Source organism: Quercus robur, chromosome 11, assembly GCF_932294415.1.
Source record: "Quercus robur chromosome 11, dhQueRobu3.1, whole genome shotgun sequence".
Classification (NCBI taxonomy): domain Eukaryota; kingdom Viridiplantae; phylum Streptophyta; class Magnoliopsida; order Fagales; family Fagaceae; genus Quercus; species Quercus robur.
The window spans coordinates 11,135,807-11,153,568 of record NC_065544.1 but is presented as its reverse complement, the minus strand read 5'-3'; the positions used below and the strand labels follow the sequence as shown (position 1 = coordinate 11,153,568).

The 17,762-nt window shown below is 32.6% G+C and overlaps 2 protein-coding genes and 1 long non-coding RNA gene across 3 annotated transcripts in view; 2 read left to right on the top strand and 1 right to left on the bottom strand.

Annotated features, from left to right (window-relative positions):
- Nucleotides 1-17,762, top strand: part of LOC126706938 (uncharacterized) — an 81,027-nt gene that overhangs the window by 15,898 nt on the left and 47,367 nt on the right. The window lies entirely within an intron of this gene.
- Nucleotides 1-17,762, bottom strand: part of LOC126706936 (TMV resistance protein N-like) — a 48,002-nt gene that overhangs the window by 4,091 nt on the left and 26,149 nt on the right. The window lies entirely within an intron of this gene.
- Nucleotides 4,216-6,490, top strand: LOC126706939 (uncharacterized). Its single transcript, XR_007648770.1, has 3 exons — nt 4,216-4,389; nt 4,973-5,047; nt 5,573-6,490. It is a non-coding gene; the product is annotated as an uncharacterized LOC126706939 (long non-coding RNA).

Genomic DNA, 17,762 nt, shown 5'->3' with positions numbered 1-17,762 from the left:
AATAGTTTGTTTGAGATCTTCAACGTCTTTCTTGAATACCAAATGGGCTCCGCATTTTGTAACCTCCAATCCTGGACCCCAAGTTTTAAATTTAATCTCAATATCACTGAATCCATTAGCAAAGCTTTTACTCAACACGTCTTTCCAGTCCTTTTTGAAGAATTGAGAGGGAAAATATTGCAGCCAAAGGTGATGCCGTTCAATCTTACCAAATTTTTCAGAAAAACCATGGGCCACTTCGTCAATTTGATTTTTTTTGGATTCAATGGAACATGAAAGCTCATGTGTAAATCTATGAAGTCCCCAATCCTTAAAATCAAGTTGGTCTAATGGATTATGTTGGCGGAATACAAAAACAACACACACAGCAATTCCCATTAACTCGTTACAATAACCTAAAGGCATTTGTAGACTCACTGAAGCCCCCACATTTCGGTGGCAAAACCAGTTCGGAATTTCACCTCCAGGAATGTCGATATAATGTGCCAATCTTTCTTGCCCACGGTAATGCTGAAATATGCAAATAATGATGATTAGAACTTCACAAGTGAGAGAGAGATAGAGAGAGAGAGAGAGAGATACCTTTTCGTTAATGAAATAACGTCTTAGAATTGTTAATAACATGTTACTGTAGCCTTGATTCTCAATCAATTTGACGCAATTGAGAAGCCGAATTGCTGGCTGAAAATCATATTCTGATTCTGATGATAATGTTTCTAGCGAGGTACACTGTGTTGCATCGATATACTTAATGTTTAATGGAATCTCAGGCAATGATCGAAGATTCTTGCAACAACTCAGAACAAGATCTTTTAGATTAGATAGTTGAATCATACTTTTAGGAAGCGAAACAAAATTATTTCCCTCTAGATTTAATTTCAATAAAGATGACAAGCAGTCAAAAGCATTGGGAATTGCTTGAAGATTGCAATAACTTAGATCTAGTTCAGTCAAAGACCATAAGCCTGATAAAGAAAACTCTAACATGGCAGTGGGATCTGGACTTCCTCTCTGTTGCATTGAAGGAAAACTAAAGAGTTTATTCGAAGGTTTAGGTGATAGCCCCTTACATCCACGAAGAGACAGTACTCTGAGATTTTTAAGATGAGATGTAGGTAGGTATTTTATTGCAGTTCCACTCACATCTAACTCCTCCAAGCCTTCAAAATCCCCCAAATTCTCTGGTAGTGCATCAAGCTTTGAGCAACCAGATAAAGTGAGAAATTTTAGAGACATTGAACTATAACAAGCATTCGGAAGACTTGAAAGGTTTTTGCAATCTCTTATATCCAATTTAATAAGGCCAGTTAAAAGCTCCACTGATAATGGTAGATCTTTTATAGCGGTCTCATTTAAATAAAGTTCAGACAAACATAACATATTTCCCACAACCTCTGGAAACTTCGTTAGTTTTGAACATCCGGAAAGAATAAAAACTTTAAGAGATTCCAAGTTGATCTTGTGTGGAAGGCTTTCAAGGTGCTTGCAACCATTCAGATCTAATTGAGCAAGCTGTTTGAGATTTTCAAGAGATGGATGAATCTTAGACAGTCCTGTACAACCTTGAAGAATCAATTGTTTAAGCTTTGGGACTCCACTTAGATTTGGGGTCTCAATCAAGTTTTGAGAGTTACGCAAGTCAATGAGTTTTAACTCATCTAAATTCTGTTATTAACCAATAAATAATTAGATAAACTCAAGCCTTAATGAAAATAAATAAAATACAAAATTGAATAAGTGAAAATCTAACCATAATTCCATTCCATAGTCGTTTGATGCCGCTGCAATGCATTTTCAATTCAACAAGCTTGTTTGGTTGGAAATTGGCTGGCATGGAACTTAAAGGATATCCATGCCATTCTATAATGCGTAACTCATTAGAAAGATAATCGAGGCCTTGTGGTAGTTTCACATTACACATATCACCCATTTTAAGCAATCTCATTTTTTTCATCTTTGAGAAGACTCCAGCATCCAAAAGCTCCTCATTTTGAATAGGTATGTTTAGGATTATGCCTTCAACTACCTCTGTTCCCTAATAACCAAGACAAATGAATTTAGAATAATTGCTAATCCTTAAAAGAATCTATAAGAATATATTTCTAAGTTTAGGTTTAGACTAGTCAACTTACAGTATTATTCTTCAGTACATGAAGGATATCCTCATAAATCCATAACCTAGTCCGTCCACCAGCCTCTTTTGGAGATCCACGACGAACTATTTCTTGACCCATTTCTTGTAGCAAATCATGCATCCACAAAGTTCCATTTTCATTAATTGTTATGAGAGATTTATCCACAAGAACACCAATATTGTAGTCTGGATAGTAACGAAAACTTTGTAATATATCTCTTATGCAACCTTTGTTCTCTCCTTTGAAAAAACATGTAATATCTAAAAATAATTCTTTTTGGGTATCCGTTAACCCATCAAAACTTATTTGAAGAATATCCAAAATTGCTTTATTAGGTTCTACCTTTAGTTTATCAATGACACATTTCCATTCATCTCTGCTTTTGTTAAACAACAAAGAGCCTAAAACTTTAAGAGCTAAAGGAAGGCCATTAGTGTAATTCACAAAACACATGGAAAAATCCTCATAATTTTCTTTAGGATGGGGTTTCTTGAAAGCACTCAAACAAAAGAGTTGCAAAGCTTCATCTTTATTCAACCCCTTTGCTTCATATATGTCAGGCACACCACATCTTCTCAACAAATGGCTATCTCTGCTTGTTACAATGATTATACTCCCTGGACCAAACCAATCATGGTTCCCTGCTAATGCTTCTAATTGTTTTTCTCCATTAACATCATCAAGAACAATAAGAACCTTCTTACCACGTAGTCCATTCCCTATGATATTGATCCCCTCATGAACATTCCATATCTTTATTTCACTTGCCATAAGGATGTTAGAAAGAAGTTGTTCTTGTAAAGAAACTAGATGTTGATTTTTAGTTTTTTCTCTTACATCAGCAATATAGCTGCTAGCTTCAAAATGACATAAAATTCTATTATAAATTTCTAGTGCAAGAGTCGTTTTACCGATTCCACCCATCCCGCAAATTCCTACAAAGCAAACACCACCCGAACCATCTAAAAAGAAATTCAACACTTCTCCCACACGGGATTTTATTCCAACAAGCTCCTGGGATATATTACTTGAGGATCGGAGTTTGTTAAGTATCAAATTACAGATAAGTTGGATAGATTCTGATTCAGGCCTGCAAAGAAGACAGCATAACAATAAATTTGATGACTGTAGAGTATAGTATAAATACATTAGACAAAACATTCAAAACACAATCTTAGATTCATTCAGTAGCAAAAGGGGAATTCAAGAAGTATATAATATAGCATCGTAATTGAGGTTTGATTTGACTGACGTCATACAGTCAAGTGAGAACCACATTTTTCCTTCTAACTTTAACATTTTAATGAGTTGAGACTTGAGAGTGTGCTTAATTTTAATAAGTCATTTGTTGTATGATTCCTGGATTTAATTTTCATACTCCATTTTTCTTTTTCTTTAATCTTCACAATAAGAAAAAAGAACAAATGTAGTAGTTGAATTATTTATGATATATTTATGCTTATTGCCTGTATACTTGTCCAGAATATTTTGACTGTCCATCAAAGAAATTCTACAAGAAATGTAAATTAGCGAGACAATGATTGAGGCTAAAAGATTCCTCGACTCGGCAATTCACTTATAGAATGCAGATTACCAAGTTGTATGTTCTGTTGGTAGGCAGAGAGGCCAATAGATCAGCAGCAAATGCTCTAGCTCGCTGGTCTCTGCTTAATTTTGCATTTTTTTTTTCTCACCATTTCTCAAGACTTGGTTTCTGTACTGGATGTTTACAGGTCTTGAAGTTTGTTTATCAATAAAAGTTTATGTGATTTTCAAAAAATATTGTCTAAATTGATTAATTCAGTAACAGAGACTATCATGCCTCAAAAAAAGTTCTTCAACCAAAGTCCAACTTGAGCAGTTGAGCATAAATAATCTCATAAGTCATAATATACATAAAAGTGACCAAATTTAAAATTTTCTCTTGTTCTATTGGACTAAAAATGTAACGTCCCAGCAAGTCAAAAAAAAAAAAAAAAAGTAACGGTCAGATTTTTTTGGGACCACACGTGCCCCACCTAACACATTAACCCCACCACACATCTCACTCATTTGCTCTTATCCTTGGCCGGCCATCCCTCACTTCTTATTTTCTTTTCTTTCTTTTCTGTTCTTTTCTCTCATACACTCCTCTCTATCACTTGCTCATCCTCTCCCACCGCTACCTCCATGCCACCATCTTCACCATCATTTTTCCGGCAATGTCACCAGAAAATTCTTAGGAACCTCTAAGCATCTTCATCTTTTATTTGAGGTAAAAGTTTCTAATCTTTTTGGTGGGTTTATATACTTTTGCTTGAGGTTATTTTTATCTAAGCTTCAATAATGATATCCATGTGATTTATGAGCATTGGAAGTAATATTTATATGTTTATATGTATAGGTTTTGTATTGGTGGAAGTATTTGATGAGTGGGTTTATGGTTTGCGTTAATGATGATTACCTAAGGTTTATGTATAGTGGAAAATTTGGGGGTTTTGAGTTATAACATGTGATGGTTGGTAAATTTAATTTTTCCATTGCCATTGGGTTTATTTGGAGTTAGTTAAAGTTCTAAATTCTTTGTCTTGGAGGATATTTTGATTTTGCTTTCATGGGTCTCTTAATGATGCAGTGTAAAATTTTGGAAGCTAGTCATAATGTTAAAGATGATATTAAATGGGTTAACTTTATAAATTGGAGTTTATGCCTTGTGAATCAAATTGTTGAGAAACTTTGGAAGTGAGATGTATTATTATTAATGAGGTCAAATACTAGGCTTGCCTAATTAAGTGCATATTTGGCAATTCCTAAATTGTAGCTAAATACAATTTTAAACTTTATGCTTATTGTGTTAGGTTTGCTTGATATTGTTGACATTCTAGCTAATCTCCTTTAGAGCTTGGAGAATTAGGCTTTTTGCGGGTTGCAAGGTAAGTAGCTTTTTAATGGCATTTTTGGAAAAATAAACATGTTGCATAAATGATGTTTTTGGGTTAGACACACTATTGGAAACTACCTATGGAAATTATATCTTCCTAAAAACTATTGTGTCGTAACCTTAATATATATATATATATATATATATATGATTATATATGAAAGTGCATTATATCATATTTGGTATTGCATTTGGGGAAATGCATGAATTTGTTGATATGGATAAATAAGCATCTTTTATTTAATCTTTGATAAGGAAATCTTGGATTTTATGGTATATTAGAAAATTTAAAAATGCTTATTTTGTCTTGTTATATGGGAAATTGATAGAAATTTTTTTTGACAAGAATGAAATTGAAAACCTTACAAATTTTGTAGAAGTTAGATTATTTAAGGTTTTTCTGAAACTACCTAGATATGAACTATGTGTTTCAAGGTAATGTAACCTATGAGTTTATGTGGTTTTAACACCATGTCATGTGTGATTTCCCGATGATCACCCGATTTGGTTTCCATAGTCTTTGTGACAATGGAATCAAATTCAGGTCAGTGCTCTTTCACTTTGGAATCTTGGATGACGCGTTCTTCCCTGCTACCCATAGGGGGAAGAGGTTTATTGATTGTGTGTGGGTGAGACTGCTACCTATGGGGCCAAGAGACCACATGCAAGAGAAGTCCTATTTGACGCACTCTCTCTGCTGCCCATGGGGGGAGAGAAAAACCTTGAGAGTATGGGTGAGGCTGTTGTCCATGGGACCAAGAGTCTGCATACCAGAGAGGACAATATCATGCCAGTTGTGAATGGGTGGATCCCCTGACCAATCTATGTGATAGTGTGGTATATTTGTGATAATTTACCTTATGTTAGATATTATGGCTTTGGAAATTATATTGTTGATGCTCACAAATTATGATATATAGTTTTATGGTATTATTTTGAGAAACTTTGTGTTTCATCATTTAATCATTCTTGTTACATTATTATTACAAATGATATTGCAGTATTAAGTTAGCAATTTCCCAAACTAAAACATGTTTTGTAAACTGTTCATTATCATAAAACTTGCATTTCCCCCACCCCCATTAATTATGCTACTTACTGGGCGTTAGCTCATCCCACCCTCTAACAGTTTTTCAGATTTCTTAGCTATACCTTGGGTATGGAGCTTACTTCCCTGGTGATGATTAGAGTGCTATCTTAAATTTGGAGACTCTTGTTGTAAATGGTTGGTGACTCGATCTTGTTATGTTCAACGAGACCTTAATTAATTCTATTAGAGGTTGGTTACTTGAGGTTTGTTAACCTTAGGCATGGTAGGCATAGACTTGATACTAAGATTCCTTATTCTTGATAAGATTGTGACTTTGTATAATCCAAGAGCTTTGAAATATATATTCATGTATTATGTGGAGGCACATAATTTTTAGTTATTGTTTGTAAATATGTTATAGAGCTCTAACATGTAATGTGGAGATTATGGTTATATATTCTTATCCTATGGAAATGAAAGGAAAACAAAGATCTCCTATAGTTTGGCTTTCCAAAAAAGGAAAAATCTACAGATATATTTGGGATGTATTTCTCATGCTTTGGACCCCTTTGGGTTTGGGGCGTGACAAAAAAAGAGTAAATAAAATTTGTCAAGTTAATCCACGGGAAAGACGTAGTAATTTTAAAGAGTAGAAAATTATGACACTGATATAATAATATGAACAAAAGTAGTCTGCAAAAGACAAATGTAAAGTGTTACCTATCTTGTACATGTCATCCGGCTATATTACCGAATTCTTTCAAAGCAGCTTTCCATGCTTGCACATCATCTATGTTAACAATAGTACCATCTGGTTCCGTACATCAAAAATAAATCTACCGTTCCGTACATCAGAGGGATCCACATGGTAAAAGACCGGCAAAATTATCAACTCCTTCTCTTTCATGCATTCAACAATCTTTACTAGTTCAATCAAGCACCACCTTGAAGAAGCGTAGTTTTTTGAGAGAACGACGATTGCAAATCTGGACTCTTCTATTACTTTTAAGAGCTCTTGAGAAATATACTTTCCCCGCTCAAGTTTCTCATCGTCTCAGAAGGTGATAATACCTCTTTGTTTCAAAGCAGCGTAGAGATGGTCTGTAAAATTCTTGCGGGTGTCAACACCATAAAAACTAAGGAACACGTCGTATTTCGGAAAATAAGAGGAAGAGGAAGCTGTTTGAGTGGCCATAGAAGAAGATGGATCAATGACCAAAAGTTTCAGTCACTTTGCCCGTACAAAAACCACCAAATTAAAAAGATTGATATTGAATTGGGTTTGCAAAGAAGGGAGGTAAAAGTGAGAGCAGGAGAGAGAAGGTAAAAGTGAAACAACAAAAATAAAAGAGATTTCAGAGTTGGTGCGCTTTTTTCATTTTTTCTTTTTCTAAAACCATTCACGTACTAAAAGTTTAGTCATTTATATAAAAAATTTAATTTTGGAAACTTTTTTAAAATTAAAATTTTAATCTTGTACTTATAACATTATGTAGCGTTTTTATTCGAATCTTCCGTCCATGATCGATTTTTATTTTTATTTTTTCAGGAAAGTCCATGCTCAATTAATGTTGATATATCTGATAAGTGATAAGTAAATTAAAAAAAAAAAAAAAAACACACACACACACACACACACACAAAACAAAACCCTCAATATGATGTAATTTTAACATTCTAAATTTAGTGGTTTTGAAAATATTTATTAAAAAAGTAATACTACTAACAATATTTTTAAAACAATTTCACATACAAGTTATTGGTAGATAAAAAATAATAATGTTAATAGTGAGACCAAATTAAAATTAGTAACAATTTATTATATATAGTTTGTTATGAAACTATAATAAAGAAATTGTGAACAGTAATATTACTTGTGAAAAATTATTTCATCTCCCTTTATGATACTAAAATAGTAGTTTGGAAAGCAAGTCATTGCTTGGAAATTTCTAAATGGTTGGATGCAGCTTTATTTTTCCTTCCCCAAGATAAAGTATGTTTCCATTTAGTAGTCAAGTCAAAAAGACTTGTGTCAGGTTAGATTAACAGAATGATGTTTCCTGTGTCTTCAATGCATAGAAACGCGTGTAATTTTAACATTATAAAGTTATTGGTTTAAAAAATATTTATATATATATATAAATGCATCGACAATATTTTTAATCAATTTCACATTTAAATGACAAATTATTGATGGATAAAAATAAGTAATGTTAAAAGTGAGATCAAATTAAAATTAGTAACAATTTATCACATATAATTTACTATAAAACTATAATAAAGACATTGTCAACATAACATTACTTGAAAAAATTTATTTAATCCACCTATATGATACTAAAATAGGAGTTTAGAAACCATAAAATAAAAAAATAAAAAATAAAAAGTAGTAGTTTAGAAAGTATGTTATTGCTTGAAAATTTCTAAATAGTTGGAAACAGCTTTATTTTTCCTTCCCCAAGAGAAACTACATTTCCATTTAATAGTCAAGTCAAAAAGACTTGCATTGGGGTAGATTATTAGCCGGATGATGTTCACCATGTGGCCATGTCTTCAATGCATAGGAACGTGTGTAATTTTAACATTATAAAAGTAGTGGTTTTGAAAATATTTATTAAAAAAAGTAATACCATGTTAATAAAATTTTCCTTCTCAAAAAAAAAATTGTTAATAAAATTTTCAAAACAATTTTACATTTAGATGACAAGTTATTGGTAGATAAAATAATAATAAAAATAGGACTAAATTAGAATTAGTAACAATTTATTATAAAACTATAATAAAAACATCGTAAACGTAGCATTACTTGAAAAAAATTATTTAATCTACCTCTATGATACTAAAATAGTAGTGTAGAAAGCTTGTCATTACCTGGAAATTTCTAAATGGTTGGGTATGGCTTTATTTTTCCTTCCCCAAGAGAAAGTACGTTTCCAAATGGTTCTAATTTGAACCCACCACTGAAATTATATTTTTACTCATCAATATTAGCTAATAACTTAAAATTTATTATGAAAATATTGTGATAGTATTTTTAAATTGTGATTTCTTATTCTTTGCCTTTCTTTCATCCATATGTTTCCTTTTTTTTTTTCTTTTCTTTTTTTCTCTTGCATTTTGTCCACCACACACGTATATCCATAGGATTCCATCCTCTCCTTTTTTTTTTTTTCTTTACTTTCCACTTAATTCTAGAATGCCCCTCTCTCTTTCTTTCTCCAACTCTCTCATTTTCTACTCTCCTTTGTTTTTTTTTCCTTGATTCCAAAAATTCTCTAGCTCTCTCTATGATACGTCTCACATAATCTTGCTTGCCTATTGGTGTCATTATCTTCAAACACACACAGACACGCAGGGAGAGAAAGGAGAAATTGTCTTTTATTTTCCCCTTTGAAATTGTCTTTTCTCAAACAAGAAATTTTTTACCATACAATCAAAAACACCGAGAAACTTATCAAAAAAATTAATAAAACTCAACAAAACTACAATTCAAAAAATAAATAAATAAAAGATTGCAACTCTTTTTCCTTAAAAAATAAGAACCAAGAGTACAATTCCAAAGGGGAAAAAGTAGGGAATTAAAAAAAAAAAAAAGTGTTGTGTTAATCTTGTTGTAATCTAATCTAACATCTAATCCAACATATGAAAAATGAATAGATAAATAAATAATTTTAAACACAAAATAGAATTTATTTTCCTAAAAATCTCAAAGAACACACTAATGAAATAAAGAAGAAAAACAATATAAAATATTCGTAAATGCTTAAAACAATTACTTAAACATCTAAAAATATCATATAATAAAGACATAGCAATTTGCCGCTAATATATCAAACATAATATTTACAAACAGTGAAAAGAAATTGCACAAAGACCATTGTCTTCAACTACACTAACAGTTCTTCATCAACTTGTCTAGATTATCCTGTTGCTTTCCAAATAAATTAAAATCTGACAACAACACAAAATGTAGCATATTATAATATGATTTTTCCCCAATTCAGATCAACATCTAACACCATTCATTAAAAGTATTTGGTGATGTAAATAAAATGATTTAAAAAAAAAAAATACTTGCATCAAGGAACATATATGAATTAGTTAATAATAGGACAATAAAGGAACGAACCTCTAATAAGAGATCCTCCTATGGGCAGTGAATATTTTTTTATAGAAAATTTTTAAAAAGTAGAATTCTAAACAACAAATATTCATCAATCTAAGGTAGAGATATAGGGGAAAAAATCCAACAAAAAATGAAAAAAAAAAAAATTGAGAGAGATAGAGAGAAAGAAATAACCTTTTTTGTATGGGAAAAATATACATAGAATGGGATAGAGTGGCAAATTTATAGTAAGATGGTGGGAATAAGAAGAGCCAAAATAAAGGAAGATGAAGAGGCAAAATAATATGTAAAGTAGATGAATATGTAAAGTTTAAACCGCCTAAGATGAATTTGTAAAGCCAATATATTTATATATTTAATATTGTCAAAAAATTAATGGTAAAAAATAAATACGAAAAAGACTAATTATGTGGCCAATAATGTGGCAATGAGATGACTCAACGAGAGCATAACAATAATAAATACTACACTTCAACTTTTGTGTGTATATATATATATATATATATATAGATCATTTCCCATTTCTTCTCATCATCACCCAATGCTGAAGCAAGCTTACAGGCATAAAATATCACATAATTGCTTCTATCCCTCCTGGAGACTTGATTTGGCACATCCAATGGAGGTCAATTTTTGCTTTTAGGTGTGCTAAAATAGCATTTTGAGTATTTTAACACAATGCCAGTGCTCTTTAGCCACTCATTAACACAAACTAACAGCTTATGCACGATACAGACTTATATATGAACAGAAGCCCATCAAGGTTAAAAGATGAGAAAGAATATGATGTGTCATTGGCAATCTGGTGAAGCACAACCCAAACCAATTTTTTAAATCTATCTCGTCAACATACAAATAAGTAAAAAGAAAGTTACCAAAATGCTATGTTTGGATGCTAGAGTGAGACCCAAAAAAAAAAAAAAACACAATGTTTTCTCAAAAATATTACAAACTTCTTTTCATATTCCGTGACTCTCAGCAACCCAAAATAACATAAAACCGAAAAAGTAAATGTGGATATAAAAAATTAGATACAAATTTATTATGTTAACATTTTAACCAAGAATAAAAAGGAACAAGAAAAAAAGACAAAATGTAACTTTCTAACTCTTGAGTCCTCAATTGAACACTAACAATGGCATGCCTTCAAAATGTGAGGAAATGGACTCAAAAGTTGTTTTTTTTTTTTTTTTTTATAAATTTATCTGCAACAAATGTAATATTGAGTAAATGGAAAACATTACATAAATAATTAGATTGCAATTATTCTCTTCTTCTTCCAAAATAGCTCAAAATTTTATAAAATAAGAACAAAGTACATAATAAATGCACCATCTCTATCTCAAACACTCGCATTTTTCAATTCCATGACATTATGAGGCTGTTTGGATTCCACTGAATCGGGTGTCTGCATTTTCAAAGTTTTAAGTTTTCCTCTTTTTTTTTTTCGCATTTGTTGACTTTGGGGGACAGTATTTACTGTTATGAACAATGTATGTACTGTTTACACACTGTGCATATACTGTTTACGTATTAAAAAATATTAAAAATGAGTCCCACGGTACTATTTACACATTTAAAAATTATTTTACTACAGTATTTTTAATTTTCAATTTTAGCAATAATAAGCTCAATCCAAACGGACCTTATATGTCTCTTAAGTATATGAGGTTAAATTAGTCCCGAAGCTGGTGTTAAACACTGCTTTTACGCCCGCCAATGAAAACAGGCCACGTGATTCTCCTTCAAGATATACATTCCTCTACTTTACTCTTTTTTTATCTTTGGATTTTCTTTCTCTCTCCGTTCCCTCTATAACTCTCTGTACTTTACTCTTTCAATTTTCAAAGACAAAACTTTTATTATCTGAGTATCTGTGACTGATTTTCTCTCACACACAAAAAGTCAGCCAACCCAAAGCAGAGTTTGTATTCATAATCATCATCAAAGATCATCAAACACTCAAAAAGTCTCAAACTTTCCCTTTCATTGATTCTTCCACCTCCATTCTGTGCTCAATAAAAGCAAATAATCACATCTTTCCCGCCATCTCAACCCTACCAAAACCAAACATGCGTCATGGACCTGGCCGTGGCAAAGCTAAGAGCACCGAAGCCAATTGGGTTCAAAAGGAGGCCGGTGGTTCAATGCATCATCACAGCCCTGTAATGTGTTACAAAACCCCTTTTCCCTTTTTTTTTTTTTTATTGTGAAATTTTAGTTTGGAAAAAGATAGTCTTTGTAGAATTTGTGATTTCTCTTTTAGATGTAAATTTTCTTTTGATTATGATGTGAAATGTGACGTGTTTATGTAAAAAGTTGCAAATTTGAGATATGGGTTTCTGTCATTGTTGGATTAGTTTAAGGAATATTGTGAAAGATTTGCAAAAGACCCAAGTTGAATATTGTTGGATTAGGCCGAAGCTTACATTTTGGTGTTACTTTTCTTTTCCTTCAACTTGAAGCATTGTTTCTGTCTCTAAAACTTTCAGATTTAATGCCCACTGTGCTGATGCATGGATCAGCAGGGAAGATAAGTTCCACAATAGAAGGAAAGCAACGTATTTGGTATGAAAAAAAAAATAAAAAATAAAAAAGAGCGCTAGTAGAGAGAGTTACAGAGGGAAAGGAGAGAGAGAGAAAAAAAATCCAAAGAAAAAAATAAGAGGAAAGCAGAGGAATGTTATATAATTTGAAGGGAAACCACGTGTCATGATTTCATTGACTGACATAAAAGCAGTGTTTTACGCCAACTCCGAACCGAATTTAATATCTAAGTATATATGTTTATATTTCTTCTAGAAAATTGTGCAAGAAAACGGGAAAAAAAAATAAATAAATAGCATCTAGCAATGAAAAGAAATGATACTGAAATCAATTTTCCATTATATTTTAAAATGCTAATGAGTGCAAGTGCAGATCTCCAATGTGTATATGCAAGTCACTTGAAGTAGCAGAGTAAATGATAGAAGATTTCAAATTTTTAGAGTTAGGGATACCCCAAATGTATATATTATCATAGGTATAACTACTATAGATGTAACACCCTATAATTTTGATACTAATTTAATTATTATATGTAAATTATAAAGGAGGCTTACAATTAAATGGATTAAATTGATTTGGACCTAAGATATTAAAAATAAGATAAATACTATGGGATATGAAGCCTAAGTGAGGTGACATAAGTAAATATATGGGTATTGAAAACCCTAGCCTTCTTCCTCTTTAGTCACACATGTATTTTACTGAAGGAGGCTTCCTTTTTGCGTCAGCCAGCTACTGAACTTTGCCTTTCTTCACTATGGCGTTGAGTTGGAGACTTCAAGTATGATTTTTCTCATGCTCAAGATTTAAGAAGTTTGAATAGTCAATAACTAGCAATTGATATGAACCTAGACTATCATTATACTAATAGAAAAGAGCTCCTATAATTGTATTATATTAGATAAAGATTTGGTCAATATGTCAGGAAGGAACACAGTCTTTAATATTAAGCCAAATAGAGTAATAGGCTTGGACTTGGTCACCATGCTAAAGTGAAAAGAGTGCTTATGGTTATTGCATTCACACATAGCCTCAATTGTTGACTGATCAACCATCACACTTCTATTATTATCTAAATCCTTGTCCAAAGGCTTTAAAGGAACAATAGGCAACTAGATTGATGGTAAGGCTTGTACGTGGCTTTCAATGTTAGATTGAATATATATATATATATATAAAATATTAAGGTCAATAGATGTCCAGCAGCATCAAGATAGCATCCAGTGGCATCAAGAGAGAGTGCTAAGCAACAAATTAAGGCAATACATGGCTTCCAATATTAAATTGGATAGATGTAATGTTAGAGTGAATGGATATGAATAAATAATACGAATGGATATTGAAGTTTCATGGATACCTATGATTACGTTAATAGAAAAATCTGATTAGGCAACTGTACGGCACCGAGCTTCCAAAGCCCATACTGGCCTTGGGCCCAGACCCATCTAGGCCCCGGGCCCAAGCCCATACCAGCCTTGGGCGCAGGCCTAGCAGAAAGTTCCAGTTACCTTATGCCCTTCTTGAAACTGCCTTAGAGTAAAAACAAGTTTTGGGTGTTAAGTTCCCAGAGTTGACCGGTAAATCTTTCTCGGTAGAGCGCATGAGTCATATCCGGGAAGGTCATGATATGCACGGGAACGTGAGTTGCCGAACATAATCGGTGAAAATGGAACCAAGTTCCAAGATCATAAATGCTGCACCGCCCTTTCACCTAAACAACCACTTTAACCAGATAATACTGGACCTTCAGTAGCACTAACGGTAACTGTAATCATGATCTCCCCACTAACCTTTGCTATAAATAGAAGAAAGTTGGGAGAAGAAGGGGTTCAGAAAAATTGAGAGAAAACAGTCAAGGAGAGGGTACTAACTGGGTGTTACCTTGAGTCTCTCTGCCGAGAACGACCCATTGTAGGAAATACTTAAGCCCACTACAAATAAATTGTGAGCCCAAGTAACCTAAGGTCCAGAAGTCTTGCATTTGGTTCTTACAGCAACAATATTTTTTAAGTCCAAATATCTAATCAAAGCTGAAAGTGAATTAGATAGTTAAATGAATAAATGGAGGATTTTGGATATATCAATATTGTCTAGGATAAAACCATTTAAGTGTGAAAATAGATTTTTAAGTGGGAAATTATGTATTGATGAACCTATTTTTGGTGTTGCTAGGTTCTAATTCTGCTAAATTGTTGTGATTCAAGGAAGGTTGATTTCCTTTATTTTTGCAACTAAGAGGTAAGCGGTGTTTACTAATTTTGGGAGTTTTCCCAAACAGTGTTGGTTATTAAACTATTATATATCAAAGAAATATATTGTTATTCTATACATATAAATGGATATTTTATAATTTCTTGATGTGCACATTAATTATTCGTTTTATGAAAAATTTGTGGGACAACCTAAATTTATTTAAATTTGTATGTGTGAATATGTCCTTATATTTTCAAGAATTATGAATGGATTATTTTTGTGAGCATCTTGTATATGTTTTGAAAACCTATGGCAAGTCGTGATTAAAAACTCAGTGTTGTATTAGTCCTTAGTAAGGGACAATCATACTGCAGCTAATCCTTAGCAAGGGACGGTCCCAGAAAAGGGGACAGTGCACATTTAATAGCTCCTTAGCAAAGAAGTATACTATTGAGGTCCAAAAAGGAAGCTCCTTAGTAAGGGAGTGCACCTTTAGGTTCCAAAGGAGCCATCCTTAAGAAAGGGGATGAAAAGGAGGTTCCAATCCCAGAAAATGGGACAGCATAACCCTATCAACGAGGCGTAAACGTTGACCATGAGCAAAGCCTAGGAAACTGTGTATGTGATGGTATTGATATATATGTTATAATGGCTCACAATATAAGGATATTTTTCTTTTACGTGAAATATTTAATGATAAATATTGATGAGTTACAAGTTATGAAATGTTTTATAAATTATTTATTTGAAGGTTTGTTCCCACACCCCAATGTTAGTGAATTTCACTTATTGAGTTATCTCATCCCTCTTTATTTCCCATTACAGATACATTAGAGGGATTTTTGGAGTAGAGATTCTTGAGAAATAGCAGTTACGAACTATTTTGTGGAAATTGAGGATTTTATTATTATTTTATAGTATTAAACATTGTATTAGAGAATTATTTTGAGGATGTTTCGTATTTGGTGATTAGAGCTCTGACATTTGCGATGAGATTTTAGATTGCTGGTTTCTTTCATTTAATATATATATATATATATATATATATATATATTTTTATAGATTATTCAGATTAAATAGGCTTTTATTGCTTAAGATTCTTGGGCGTTACAGTAGATACTGTGACTACTATAAATCCCTATCCAAAGTAATAATTGTAGAATGGATATAGAAATATATCATTGAAGTCAATTTCATGTCCACAAAATACCTTTCTTTGAAACTTGATCCTTACAGTTACTTTCAAAAGCATAGTCCCATGTAGAGTCAAAAGGATAAGAAGACACTGAAATTCATAACCACATATATGTAAATCCAACTCAAATCCATCAACAATAAATGGCATTACACCCTTTGCATCGAGAAAGTATACCATGTTTCGGTAATACCAACTCAGTATCTGTTTTAGTATTTTCTACCCAATAAATGAGTGACACCTGTTTCAAAAAACCACATCAGACTACTCTCATAAATAATTAATTTATCTTCCCGATAGTATAAAAGATTATGATTAATTTATTGAAGTAGTCCGATGTGGTTTTTTGAAACAGATGTCACTCATTTATTGAGTAGGAAATACCAAAACAGATACTGAGTTGGTATTACCGAAACATAGTATACTTTCTCCTTTGCATCAAACTATGTTCTGCTAACAGCTAAGTTGTGCATTTGTTAAGACAAGACATTTATATTTTTGTGGTTAATTCAAAGGAAACAGAAGAAAAACTAACAATGATCTAGTCGTGTAAAATTAGGATATCTCCTCAAGAGTCAAGCATTCGTAAAGGAAACTTCAGCTTTTATAGAAATCCATTTAATGTCAAATTTCCTAAATAAAAAATGATGACACATAAGCCAAATTGAAGTACATAGTTTTTTTTTTTCTTTTTTTCTTTTTTTTTTTCTTTTTTTTTTTTTTTTAAATTGAAGTACATAGATATCCAAAATGCAAAAACAAAACAAATCTTAATCAACAAAAAAAGGGACCTATGGATCTTACGGTCTCAAAAGAGATCCAGATGTTTTTGTTCCTCTATTTAAATCCCCTAATTTTAGTGGGTCTAGATGAAGATATCCAAACATAATTATATCAAAAGACACATATGCATAGACGTGGCAAAACGGGCGGGTCGGGTCGGGTCAATCGGGTTTGCGGGTCAAACGGGTCACTGGTCAAAACGGGTCATTTTTAAAACGGGTCAATCGGGTTGCGGGTCAAACGGGTCGCGGGTTGAGTCGGGTCGAGTTGACCCGTATTTTTCAAACAATTTTTTTTTTTTTTTTTGGAAATAGATGCAATCTGTCAATTATTTATGAGTTCCTTAATTGTGATTAGATTCTCACTAGTGATATTGTTACCAATTACCACTAAACACTTAAATTGATACCCAAATTTGGTGCAACTCCTGTTCCAGCTTTCTAGAAACTAATCTTGGTATAATCTTCAATCTATTTAAAGTAGGAAGAGAAAATAAAGGTGGCAAGTAAAAAATAACAAACTATAATGGAGTACATAACATATTAAGTAAAAAAGAATAAGTAAATATTTTATAAAAATTACACCTCAATCTAAATCTACTCAACATTGGTAAACGTGGCAAAATGTGCGGGTCGGGTTCGGGTTCGGGTCGGGTCAATCAGGTCGCGGGTCAAAACGGGTCATGGGTCAAAACGGGTCATTTTTAAACGGGTCAATCGGGTTACGGGTCAAACGGGTCGCAGGTCAAACGGGTCGCAGGTCAAACGGGTCGGGTCAAAACGGGTCTGACCCGTTTTGCCATGTCTACATATGCAGAGAAAGTCAATTGTAAT